General features: G+C 39.0%; 1 protein-coding gene and 1 long non-coding RNA gene across 4 annotated transcripts in view; one reads left to right on the top strand and one right to left on the bottom strand.

The window, feature by feature from the left end:
* lsamp (limbic system associated membrane protein) overlaps positions 1-12,552 on the top strand; it is a 713,356-nt gene that overhangs the window by 538,999 nt on the left and 161,805 nt on the right. The window lies entirely within an intron of this gene.
* LOC116671791 (uncharacterized) overlaps positions 1-12,552 on the bottom strand; it is a 21,783-nt gene that overhangs the window by 7,227 nt on the left and 2,004 nt on the right. Inside the window, exon 2 of the long non-coding RNA XR_004327365.1 lies at positions 10,646-10,653. This is a non-coding gene — a long non-coding RNA (uncharacterized LOC116671791). The remainder of the gene's footprint in view (positions 1-10,645; positions 10,654-12,552) is intronic.

Genomic DNA, 12,552 nt, shown 5'->3' with positions numbered 1-12,552 from the left:
GTGTGTGGGCGTGTGTGTGATGTTTGTGTGCACTCGCAGTATATTTCTGTGCTTTACCTCTCAAATAAGCCTCTGCCAGGCACGTTAGCTCGCCCACCCAAGAAAGCTAGGATTTGCAGCTAGGGCCATAATTCTAATCAATCATATAGCAAAGCCACTTCTGATACATGAAGGAGTTTCAGCCTCTAATGCATTGCGTATAGCAGCATGTAAACCTGCCAATTAAGACCACTCCAGCTCAGCACTGTACAGCATTTGCTTCAGTCTCATTGTTGAGGAAGGGATCCCCTGGGCTTTAACCAACAATCAACCAAAATGTAAACATATACAGCGCGCAGAAAACAGCGAGAAGCATGATGTTTGTTCTCTGCTGAGGCTTGTTTTTTGATGGACTATTTATGGCGTGTACACATCGTGGACACCACCCTCATTTTGCTTACAGGAAAACCTAAGTTCTTCATGGCAGCTGTGATCATATGTTTGTCATGTATCAACACAACTGAATGCGCATGGTTTCCATGATCATTATACATCTACCTGAAAAAGAATCCAGTTTCATATTTTGGCAGTGCTACAGTATCTAACTCTTTGGGATATATTCAACAGAGCTTATTATACCTCAGTGCTACTTTTGCCATGTTAATGGTAAAATATTGAAATGATCCAGCTTTATTTCCTGATTAGTTCTTGGCCAACAAGACGCCCGAACCTATGTTACATAAAACAAAGCTATTATGAAAGCATGTATTGCATCATCTCTTATTTTGGTCCTTGAAAAAGAGCTCAATAAGAGGGCACACTCATGCGGAAGATTTCTCTTCTCCACTATGATTACGGAGCTGGCAGATTGCAGACAAATCCTACTTATGCATTTTCTACTGTGGGATCAGTGCGTGCCTGCAGGCCAAGCTTAGTGCCAGATGCACTGGCCCCTATGACAATCTCCTTAATCTGATTAATCTCTATGCACACACCGCATCATATGTACTGTATTTGTGCAGCAATATTTCTAGTATTTGTGGGTTCACACTGTGACCCTTATTGATTGGATGTGGACATGTGTTAAGCAGGATCTCTAGCATTTGTAACATGTGTGCATGCTTGTTTTCTGAACATACACAATATTAGTGGATGAGTGTATGCGTGTGTCAGACAAATGCTTGAATACGTGTGTGTGCTGGTCTTTTAAATATGAGTGGGTGCATACGTAAGGGCATTTGCACAAAAGTAGATGCATGGGTGGATGTGTGTGTTGAAAAGTGGAAATCCCCCCAAATTACAACATTTATGAATACTTAAATGAATGCAATTATACAGTGTTGCAAGTAGTGTGTTAAGTTGTGATAGAATTGTCGCTGGGTTTCTGCATGTAATAAACTACTAAAATCACACTGAAGTGTTTATATGTTGGAGTGATTGGATGTATTGGTGTCAGTGTGTGTGCATCACTCTGTATGGATTAACCTTTATATAAGACTAAAGGAACTATCACTGCTGCGTATAGCCTTTGAACCTTACATTGTTTTCCCCACTCCCTCTGTTTAAAATGTCATCTCATTAAAAAAAAAAAAAAGATCATTACTTTACAATAAAACACTGTTTGGGGCCAGAAATTTTCTTTGGTTGAATTTATTCCACTAGGAGAGCAGTTCTTCATCTTTATCCTGCCCTGGGAGATAATTGTTAGACAATCTCATTATACTAGCTCATATTTCTAAGCATGCCCAGGTGTGGGTACAAATTGTACTTTCATTTTTTGCTGTGCTGCTGAACTAGCGCTCGCCACCAAAAGGGGAGTTGGAAGTTCACCAAGTCATCAAAGTTTTTTTTTTATCAATTCCCTTGGTATCACTTCTTAATTGAGTGCTGCCGCCTGAATGAACTGAGGCCAGCTCAGGATACAGCAGAAACAAATTGAGTGAACAATCAACCCTGTAAACCCAGGAACATGAAGTGTTAAAGGAAATGAACCTTCTTGTCACTATTGTTCCAAAACAAAACAAAACCTTAGCTGAACTTTGTGAAACTGTCATGCACTGCACTGAGCGCCACATGCTGTAGTAGTTCATGTTTTAACTACAAGGCCAACTGAGGAATGCCAGGGCTTTTTCATTATTTAGCCACGACTTAAACCCAGTTCCCCTGTCCCCAACATCAAAATTCTTGTTCTTTTAACATCTTGTTGCCAACAGAAAAAAAAATCCAGCTGGCCCGCAACTTCAAATAAACTAATGGTGTTTTTTGATCCGTAAACATGGTGTACTCGCCATCTGGCAAAAGCCCACTTGGCCATGTTGGAGTTTACTCAGTGACAGTCTGTGGTGTGAGATGTTGTCAAATCCGACTACTGAGTCTTTTTTGACTTTAGCGCACCTGTTATGAAGAGCAGGTTACTTCTATTCAAAGCACTAAATATAAAATTGACACAAGATGTCACCACCATGTGTGCTACTTGTGTTTGGTTGGTTTTGGCTGTGATAGAGGCTTTGTTACAAGCTGCATACATCAAATAAATGTGCATTTCAATAACATGGGCTCCTTTATGACATCCAATATTGCATGAAATTTATTTATGGATTAGGGCTGCACAATATATATATTTTTTTGTCATTGCAATATTAACTGACACAATATACACATTGTGAAAGGCTGCTTAAATTTAACAAGCGATTTTTTTCAATTTGTTGTATTTTAGCAGAATACTAAAAGCAACAGAGAGGCAGAATTGATTACCTTTTAATATATATTTATAAATTGAAAGTAATATTGTTATCGCAATATTCTACGTTATCGCATATGTCATATTTTGCTCATATTTTACAGGCCTCTTACATTTTATATATATATAAATACATATACATATATATAAATAAATATATATATATATATATATATATATATATATATATATATATATATATATATATATATATATATATATATATATATATACACATTATATAGGTATATTTAGTGTACCATATATAAAGGTCCCGAGGTCCAGTACATATGGCATTTAACCACTACAAGCTGGTTTATGGCAGCCCCACACATACACACACACACACACGCACACACACACGCACACACACACGCACACACTACAACCCGGGTCCGACATTATAGTGACCTACATGTGGTGGATATTATTGAACTAGATTACTGCTAATCAACTGCATGCCTACAAGTATAAGCATTGTGTGTGTGTGTGTGTGTGTGTGTGCGTGCGTGCGTGCGTGCGTGCGTGCGCAAATAGATAAGATTGATGGGTGCATTCTGGTCGGCCAGCTTGTGTGTGTGTTTTTGTGAATGTGTGTCCCTGTTAAATAACCAGTACAGTGTCAATGTACAGCCCTTTAAAACTAGCTGTGGCTAACGAGCATGATTGTAAAAAATTTACGACTGACACAAGCTTTCTGGAAATGCCACCCTCTCTGGAAGATTAAAACATTTAACTTCCTTTTTGCTGGTTTCTCATGACATCCTGTGTTAATCTGGATGCAGGCCATGTAGTCAGCACTCCCATTTTCAGCCACTCATGCATTGACCTTAGCACACACTATTTAACCAAATATAAAGTATTTTGTATGTTATAGTCCAAAGCAGGCATGTAGATCCCAGTGCTGGTGCTTCAGCAACTAAAAAACTCGTTACTGCTGGCCTAGATATTCACATTTACACCCTTGTCCTTTTATGTCATACACACATTTAAGCTCTATGTGCAAATACATTCGCAGCATATGCACAGATCTACTCTCAGTCCTCACGCATAATCAAACTAGCTTTTTCACAGTTACCAAATACACAAATAAATTAACACTACACACCATGTTCATTGTATCTCTTCATCCGTCACACTACAATCCAATTAAACATACATTTCTTTCAACTCTGAGATGTTTTGCACTATTGAAAGGCTAATGGTCTGCTGCTGCTTGAGTGGATTGCAGAGCCTCTTCCCACTGTAAAGCTTGTTTTCCATGAGCTGTGATTGCTTTGACATTGTGGTTGTATGACAGAGTGGTGCAGAGCATGCCTGTATGATGAATAGAAAAATATTGCTCTTTGGAGGGATGGAATGAGATGGATTGAGATGTACTAATAAAGAGGGGAGTCTTGATAGAAATAGTGTGCTGTTAAACCTTGACCAAGTGGTGATTGTCAGGGTTACTAGGCTTCTGACTGTGAGAGGCCTCATTGCCCCATTTTTCTCTCGACTCAACCTACATCCATGCGCTTCTTTATCCTTGCTTAGGGTTTCCTCTATTCTTTTGCTCTGAATTTGTAGTTATTTAAAGGAGCTAACTTTATTTGAAACTCAAATTACTAAGAAATGATGGTTGAGTGAAGAGGGTTTGTACTGTCTCTGTGTAGTGGGGGTGGTAGGATGAGGCTGGTGTCTAATTCTATTCCCAACACTCTGAATTTTGCTCTCAGTAAACATTGCTTATTGAAATTCAAAAGGGTTTATCACCACACAGTAGCAGAGCACTGCTCATGGATTTGAATGATAATGTGTTATTCAATTGGCCAACCCCACTCAATGATGTCATAGCAGTGATTTTCTATCAAATGTTAAAGTTGGGATTCGTAAGATTTCAGATGACAGTAACAGTACCAAGGGCTTACATGCTATGGCCTTTCCTGTGAATCCCTTGTGTGTGTGTGTGTGTGTGTGTGTGTGTGTGTGTGTGTGTGTGTGAAGGCAATCTGAGTACAGCACGAGAACAGTGGACTTTGCCACTCTCAATGAAAATATTACAAATGTAAATATATTGGTAAAATATGGTGACCAGAAATAGTAACAAAATACGGTTTGGCTCATGAAACTCTTCCAGATTAAAGGGGAACTTTAAGCATCAGAGTAAGTATGCAAGTTTTTGCAAGTACTCCTGCATATGTGAAAAAACATATGTGAAAAAAGTTGTAAAGTGTGTAAACCCTTTTGTTGTTACTCAAGACTACATTAGCCGCTACTAGCATAACACGCCTGGATCTCCAATTGTTGTATTGTGAGTAATTTAGGCAACAGGGAAGGGAAGGAGAATGAAAAAGACACTATCTCTGGGTCCCTCTGTTGCATCAATTTTTTTCTTTTGTTGTAAACTATTGTAAGTCTGACAGTGTAATAGGAGTGGAATGATACATTGGTACCTTTTTTAAGTCAAAGTACCCTCTCTGAAATCACTATTTATGTTGTGGACAGAACACAACATGCTTAAACACCATTGATTTACCCATTAAACTTATACAATACTGGAGCTCTTAACAGGCTATACAAATGCAAATGAGAATGTGAAGTAGGGCTGCACAATTAATCGAATTTTAATCGCGATCACGATTTGGACTTCCCACGATCAAATTTGCGTGATCGAGCGATTATTTTTTATAAACGTCATTTCATAGAACACTCCGGGTTTTTTTGCAAAGCCCATCTGCCGCTCCGTAAAGCCGTCTGATCATGAGCCAGTCAGAGTAGTTCACTGCACCCCGTGCAGCTAAGTTTCTAGATGTAGACAGTCCCAGAGGACAGAGTAGCTTGACGAAAACTCAACAGATAGCAGTCGGTTATACGTCGGTCTTGAAGTTTACCAGTTTACCAGTAAACGCAACACTTTGTCCCATCCGTTGTTTTTCAGACAACAGCAGTGACCAGTCGGTGCTAGTAGCGTTAGCTGTTAGCAATAGCGTCTGTTAGCTGTTAGTAGTAGCGTTGTAGCTGTAGCTCCTTAGGACGCACCGGTGCTAATGTCCTCGCATCGTGGCAGTTGTTTATATGGATATGGTTTAATTTTGCGTTACATGACCCATTCGTCTGTAAAGCCGTGCCTGTGTGCTCTCTCGTCCTACTCCTCTCTTTACTCTCCGCGCCCCGCCACACAGCGCCGCCGGTCCACACTTCTGTATTTGTTACAGTTTAAATTTTTATTAACACAGCTGTATATTGTTATACGAGGGGCAAACCTGTATTTGTACCAGTGTTTCCGTGGTAACTCTGTTATCGCGGCCGCTACGGCGAAGAACACAGAAGAAGTTTTTGAATGCAACTAACTTCAGTTGGTAGAGTAACAGCGTGTGAGACGGAGCTGCTGGACCTGGACCAGAGATGTGACCCATGGCCAGAATATCATAGTTAATAAAAATGCAGCGCATTGAAGATACAGACGTTTAATACACACGACGTGTGTATCCGCCGTTCAACCCGTGCTGGACCCGTTCATAATGAGTCAGCCGTCTCTCTGTGAGTAGCGTCCATCACACTCCCTCTCGCAGTTATAAATAGCCTATGTGACAATAAAATTTGTTTTGTTTAAAATCAACAAATAATCGTGAGAATAATCGCGATCAAAATTTTGATCAAAATAATCGTGATTATCATTTTGGCCATAATCGTGCAGCCCTAATGTGAAGTGAATAAAGTTGATTACCTGAGGTCAAATCTAAGTTATGATCCAATGAACATTGAGTTTTACATGCTATACAGTTTTTCAAATAAGATTAACCGCTTGTAGACAAAAAAGCTTGTCAATAGCCTGTTATTCCTTTCACAATCGAGGCTATTGAAGGACTCCAGCCAGTTCTTTTTTTTTTTTATTCTCATCAATTAATTTTAGTAAATTTTGAAGCCGTTTGGAGGCGTGAGAAGTAGTGATTATGTCCAACCTACTGATCAAGTGTTAACCATTTTCTCTTTGTGTGGCTTAAATTTCTTAGTATGTGCTGTTCTTCAAAAAGAACAAAGTGTTCAGCGCTACTGCAATATCTCCCATAGCAACTGACAATTTCAGACATGACAATATCACATTAGAGGTTGACTTTGTGAGAGGATAATTGAAAACACACATCAACTGCATTCAGACAGAATATGATATTTTCTTATGATAGGTATTGTCCTTTAACCGTTCCAGCATTTACTCTGGGGTTTGTTGTCAGTAGCAGAGAGAAAAATTAGGGTTAAGGTTAACTGAAGGTTTCTTAATCCTGGACCACCCATCTCCCCACAGACACACAGGTTTGACCCAGCACTGCCACTGGACACCAGGCCGCTGTGAACCCCTGTGCTTGTGTTTGTGTTCGCTAAATTGTTGTTGCTACAGCTGCTGGACAACTGAAGGACCATCTCTAGAGCTGCCCAGAGTAGACGAAAGGCCATGTGTAGGGCTGTACTGAATACTATTTTTTGAGCTTTGGTGCTTTTCAACAGCAAATATTCTAAGCTTTGGCAGCGGCGGCAGTGGCGGCAGCCACAGGGGAAACCAACATTTCCAAATACACCTGAAGGCGGAAAAAGAGAGAAAATAAAAGGTGACGAAGCGTGAGATGAAGCGACTGCTTTGATACTGCAGGACACCGTCACCTGTTGTTACACAAAATCCTGGCCACTTCAGTGCATGTGTTACGTTTTTTTGCCACATGCATTCAAAACAAACGGAAAGACCTGAGTTTTTACCGGTCTGTCTGACAAGTGACAACTGACAGATGCAGTGTGTGTGAATGAATGCTCAGCCAGCCAATGCCTCACTGTATTAGCATTATGCATGGCCATAATGCATTTTTCTTTATCTTTACCTTTATCAAATTGCCTGAAAACAACCCATCAGACCACACCTACAATAGTATAAGCATAGAGAGATTCACAAACATCAGACTGCTTGCTTGTAACTCAACATTTCTCCATTCTTGGCTGAGATAGACAACATAGCACTGCATTAATAAGCCAGCAGCTAGAGGTCATTTTGCAAGCAGCTTAATACCAACAAATACAACAGTGAATATCTGCATGCATGCACGTTTAAGAACAAACAAATATTCAAAGCCTAAAATAAAAAATTCAAACCTGCTCATATTCAAATTTTTGGATCCAGCACTGCGGGTGTGCTACCCACCTGATTATTTGTAGTTGGGTAAAAGGTAAATTCATCAAATTAAGTGCCCGATGTCGCTATTTTCCAAGCTACCATTACTGTCATATGTTGCAGGACAAGCGTGTGCACGGTTTCAATGGGAACACTACAAATCTGTTGAGGCTTTTGTCCATTTGCTAGTAATTGATGTTCTGTCATTCTTCCAGTTGCTGATCCTTAAAGTGTAGAGAGACTCCACAATGTCATGAACGGAAACTTCACACATACAGGCACACTGTTTTACCAATGTAGAGGAACAAATATTGAGGTTTTGAACGATTGCCTAATGAGCTCATTAGTCAGATGCCACTGACTATTTCTAAATGCAGGATGGATACAAGCAAATGAGAGCAGAGCATATAAGGATATTAACTTCAACTTCTCCTTGTTGCAGATTGTTCACAGAGTGCAGTGCAACGCGCAGTGTTACTTGATATCTGTGGGCTAATGGGGGTTTTATTAATTGAAGTTTAAAAATAAACAACAATTAGGGGAAACTTTCAATCCAAGCTTGGCAGGCCACAAGGGAAAATACCACTGAAGATACAACTTCACAGCTAGTGATTTAATATGCTTGCATGCATACACACACGTGCACTCGGGCACGCGCATGCATGCACAAACACACACGCGCACACTCATACAGGCAAACACACAAACACACACACACGTACCCACATACGGTTGGCAAACTGAAACTTACTACTACCCACCCACCTTGAGCAATTACTGCATGAACAGTTCTAAAGCATCAACAGGCAGAGTGGAGGGGCCTCATATCATCTATCCTATCTGTTTTTCACACCAGTCGAAAGAAGAGGAGATAAAGAGGAGATAAATAGCTTAATTACAGTACAATGACTAACATGGGAAAATGACATGGTGTTAATGAAAAATGCATCATGCATTGAACTTTAACATCTAAAGGCCAGTTAGGTGACATAGGGCTTTTGATGGTCTTTTTACTGCAGTTTTTCTTGAAAAATCTGTAAATCGGAGTCTCACGCTGGGTGGCAATATGAGACGTGCCTGCCTAATTAGCTGCTGTTGTAAATGTGCGCCTTCTCCTGTCATACCAGCCGTACATAGTTAGTCTTTGACTGTGGCACCGTGTGATATGGCTCAGGTTGATCTTGAGGAAAAAAACAATATCGAACATCTCGCCAAGACAGAGTTCACTGCTTCAAAGAATCCTCAGAAAAGAAATACAATCTGGAGATTTGCTAAAATAGTTTCAGTATAATGCTTCTTCCCTTCTGCTAAGCATATGTGCAGGTGTTTAAGTACTTACTAAGTTTTCCTGCCTTACTTGATGTGTGTTGCTCCACTGAACTACTGCAAGTCCTATCACTGGTGGATTAAGTTTTGTAGAGGAAGAAAAACTGAGCTATTCGGAAAGACTAAAAACTGCAACACCAAAGCTTTAGGAGCTTGTTGTGATTTTATTCCATGTTGCTCGAGGTATGCATGACGCGTCCATAATTTCCTATGAAAAAAATGATAGGAAGAAGATACAGCCCAAGCCATGTGCTTTTAATGTTAATGTTCAATAACATACATTTGTACTACAAACATGTACGCAACTTCAATTAGCTTTTTTTCACATAATCATCTATATGGTTACTGATAAATAATAGATACTCATTGTTTTTTGTGCATTCATACAGTAACTATTATATCCCTTGTATTATGAAAAGTATATTTTATACTCATCCACATTGTATATGTTGTATCCAGTGTGACTCCAGCTTCTCAGTATTTCACACATTCATTTTCCTCAGCAAAGAAAATTATTCACTGCTTAAGATGCAACAGATCTAATCAATGGAGACGTGAATGATTGTGAAGGGTGTGCAAGCTCTGAGGGTGATGGTGGTAATGAAACAGGTTTTGGGAGATGGCAGATGAATTGGTTTGTGACACATCTAATGGTGTCAATGAAGATCTTGACTTCATCCCGCTGATTGGCTACATGCACAAACACACTCACTATCTCTCTCTAGCACACAGTCGATTTAGATTAAACCTGTTAATACATGACTCTTCGACTTTGAAAACACACCTCTCATGGGACTTGGTGGAATTTGCATTGCGTGAATGTTTTATTGAATTCTATCACAGACTGAAAAGCCGGGGTGGCACCATTCAGCACATTTTGGTAAACTTTGTGGTGGTTAACATTGACAGCCCACCATTTGCACTTTACTTTCTCCTGCATTGTCATTTCTGCCAATCAAACTAACATTACATGGCCATATTGAGCTGCAAGAAGTGCCCACTGTCTGTTTACATTACCATGCAGGGAATTAGTTAATTGGATAGTAGATATAGAGCATTAGAGAGACACTAGATTTAACAAGGAGACTGAAACTAACTAATTGGATCAACTTGAGATTAACTCTTTGGCTTCTGTGACAGTGGCTGATGCAGCTTTCATTATTTATAAGAGAAGCTTGATGCATTACAGTTTCTGATTGGAGTTCAGCAAACATTGAAGAAGTAAGGAGGTACAGTTGGTTTTCTCCTCACCATACCTGTAAGTGTGCCCGTAATAATTGTATTGTTTTGGCACCAAATAAACAATTTCTACTTGCAGAGAGCAATACATGTTACTAATAACTGTACCTGCCATGCACTCACCGTTAACTGTTAAGAAATTGACAAATACTTAAGTATTACTATTGTTTCACAGGCTGGTGCTACTAATTTTCGAACTACTCTACTATATCTTAGACATTTACAACCAGTCCTACAGCTACCAGTGACCACCACTACATTATATATACAGCTCTCTGCTCTTTGCCTTTTTTATAAAGAGCTGTATGGAAACATATAGCAGGAAATGTGTAGTTATTGATCCTCATTTTGTAGCTTCGTAACAGTTTTTCCTTCAATGTGCCTTGTTCTTGTTTCACTAATGCACCTCAGGAGCTTTTGGCACAGTGTGCACATATCTAGGGGCACACTTACAGTGCTCTCTGAGATGGAAGAGCATTTTTCAAGGTTATTTGTCTGTCCTGTTCGTCTATCTATTGATAATTTATGTTGTTTCCCTTAGCAACAGATTAAAACCAGATATCGCAACAGTGAGGTTGTTGGTTTACAGAAAAGACAAACTAAAACTGAAATGAACTTTACTTGATAGTTTTATAAATAGCAAAACTGATTTCTTTAAGATTAAAAATAAGTCATTAAGACACGCTTACATTGTGGCTGTCATTCAATTTATCATGGAAACAAAATGTTAAAATAAACAAAAATGATCTTTTTAGTCAGACAACTTGAATGGCATAATTATTTAAAAAGAATGGCAGTATGCTTGATGTAAATATTAATCGTGGAGGAACTAACTTGTGTCCTAGAATCAAAGGCTACAGGTGGATGCTAGGGTGGATGTGGGGCTGATTAGTGAGCAACCGTAATGACTTGGAAGCAGCATGATGAGCAACAGTGACTGCAACGGCAATGTAGGCATTAAACTCCAGCACAGGCAAGAGTAAACTAAAAGTAATAGCTTAGATTATCTCCCTGTATTAGGGCTCGGTGAAATGGAGAAAATCAAATATCACAATATTTTTGTCCAAATACCTCAATATCAATACCACAACAATTTTGAAGTGTTGACTATTGTTGCTTTCACAAAATATTTACACAATGAGTTTTTTGATAAATAAACATCAGTAATGTAACTATAATAATTAAGTGGGTAAAGGCAAATAATAGAACAGTTACAATAGTCTGGCAAGTTCACAAAATGACATCACTTTACTGTAGTGCAGCCTTTAAAACCAGGAAAAGACACCACTTATGCCATATTACGATAATAAATCAAAATCTAAGATGATATCTAGTCTCATATCAAGTGAACAATATAATATTGATATGTTGCACAGCTCTACAATGTATTATGTGATCCAATTACTAAGGAGGTGTTAAATATGTGCTGTGATACATTGTACTTTATTAGTGGGTTTATGATTTGTGAAACATACCATTCATATAGCATGTTATTTAGGAGTAGTACTCACGTTATTGTTGTAGCCTAGACTGACTCTCTTTACATGTAAGGTTTTTATATAGTAAGGCTGGAAGAATGTGCAACTGGTCTGCTCAGCTGGTGTTGTGCTGTTTTACAGCACATTTATGTAACTATGTGAAGATCTTCATTAACGTACAGATGAACCTTGTTTATACCGCTCTTCTTCCTCTCATCCTCATCATGCCTTCATCCTTCCTCTCCCTCTCTCTGTGATTCCCCAGAGGGTTATCCGAATTTATGAAAATTGACTCTGCATCTCTTTGAGCAGATGCTCCTTCTTGGCAGTCAGAAGCGCTTCATTAGTTATTTAAATCAGAATAGCCCGGGACTGCATATGAGGCACTTAATTAATTTGATATATGATAAGAGAAAAATGGAGCCATTAGTGGGAAAACAAAAACACAGTGTCAGTGTTGGAGGATTTGCTCGGTCTCACTTTTGCAGCAACATGTCTGGATGTCAGCAGGAGATATCAATGCATTGTTTTTATAACTTTGAAAAATATGTGCTGCCCCCAGTAAGAGCTGAATTGAATTCATAAAGGTTTCATACAGTTTTCCTTGTATTTTTCGAGCTATACATACACACACATATATATATATATATATA

Source organism: Etheostoma spectabile, chromosome 3 (genome assembly GCF_008692095.1).
Source record: "Etheostoma spectabile isolate EspeVRDwgs_2016 chromosome 3, UIUC_Espe_1.0, whole genome shotgun sequence".
NCBI lineage: Eukaryota > Metazoa > Chordata > Actinopteri > Perciformes > Percidae > Etheostoma > Etheostoma spectabile.
The sequence above is the reverse complement of the archived record's forward strand: the minus strand, read 5'-3'. Positions and strand labels throughout refer to the sequence as shown.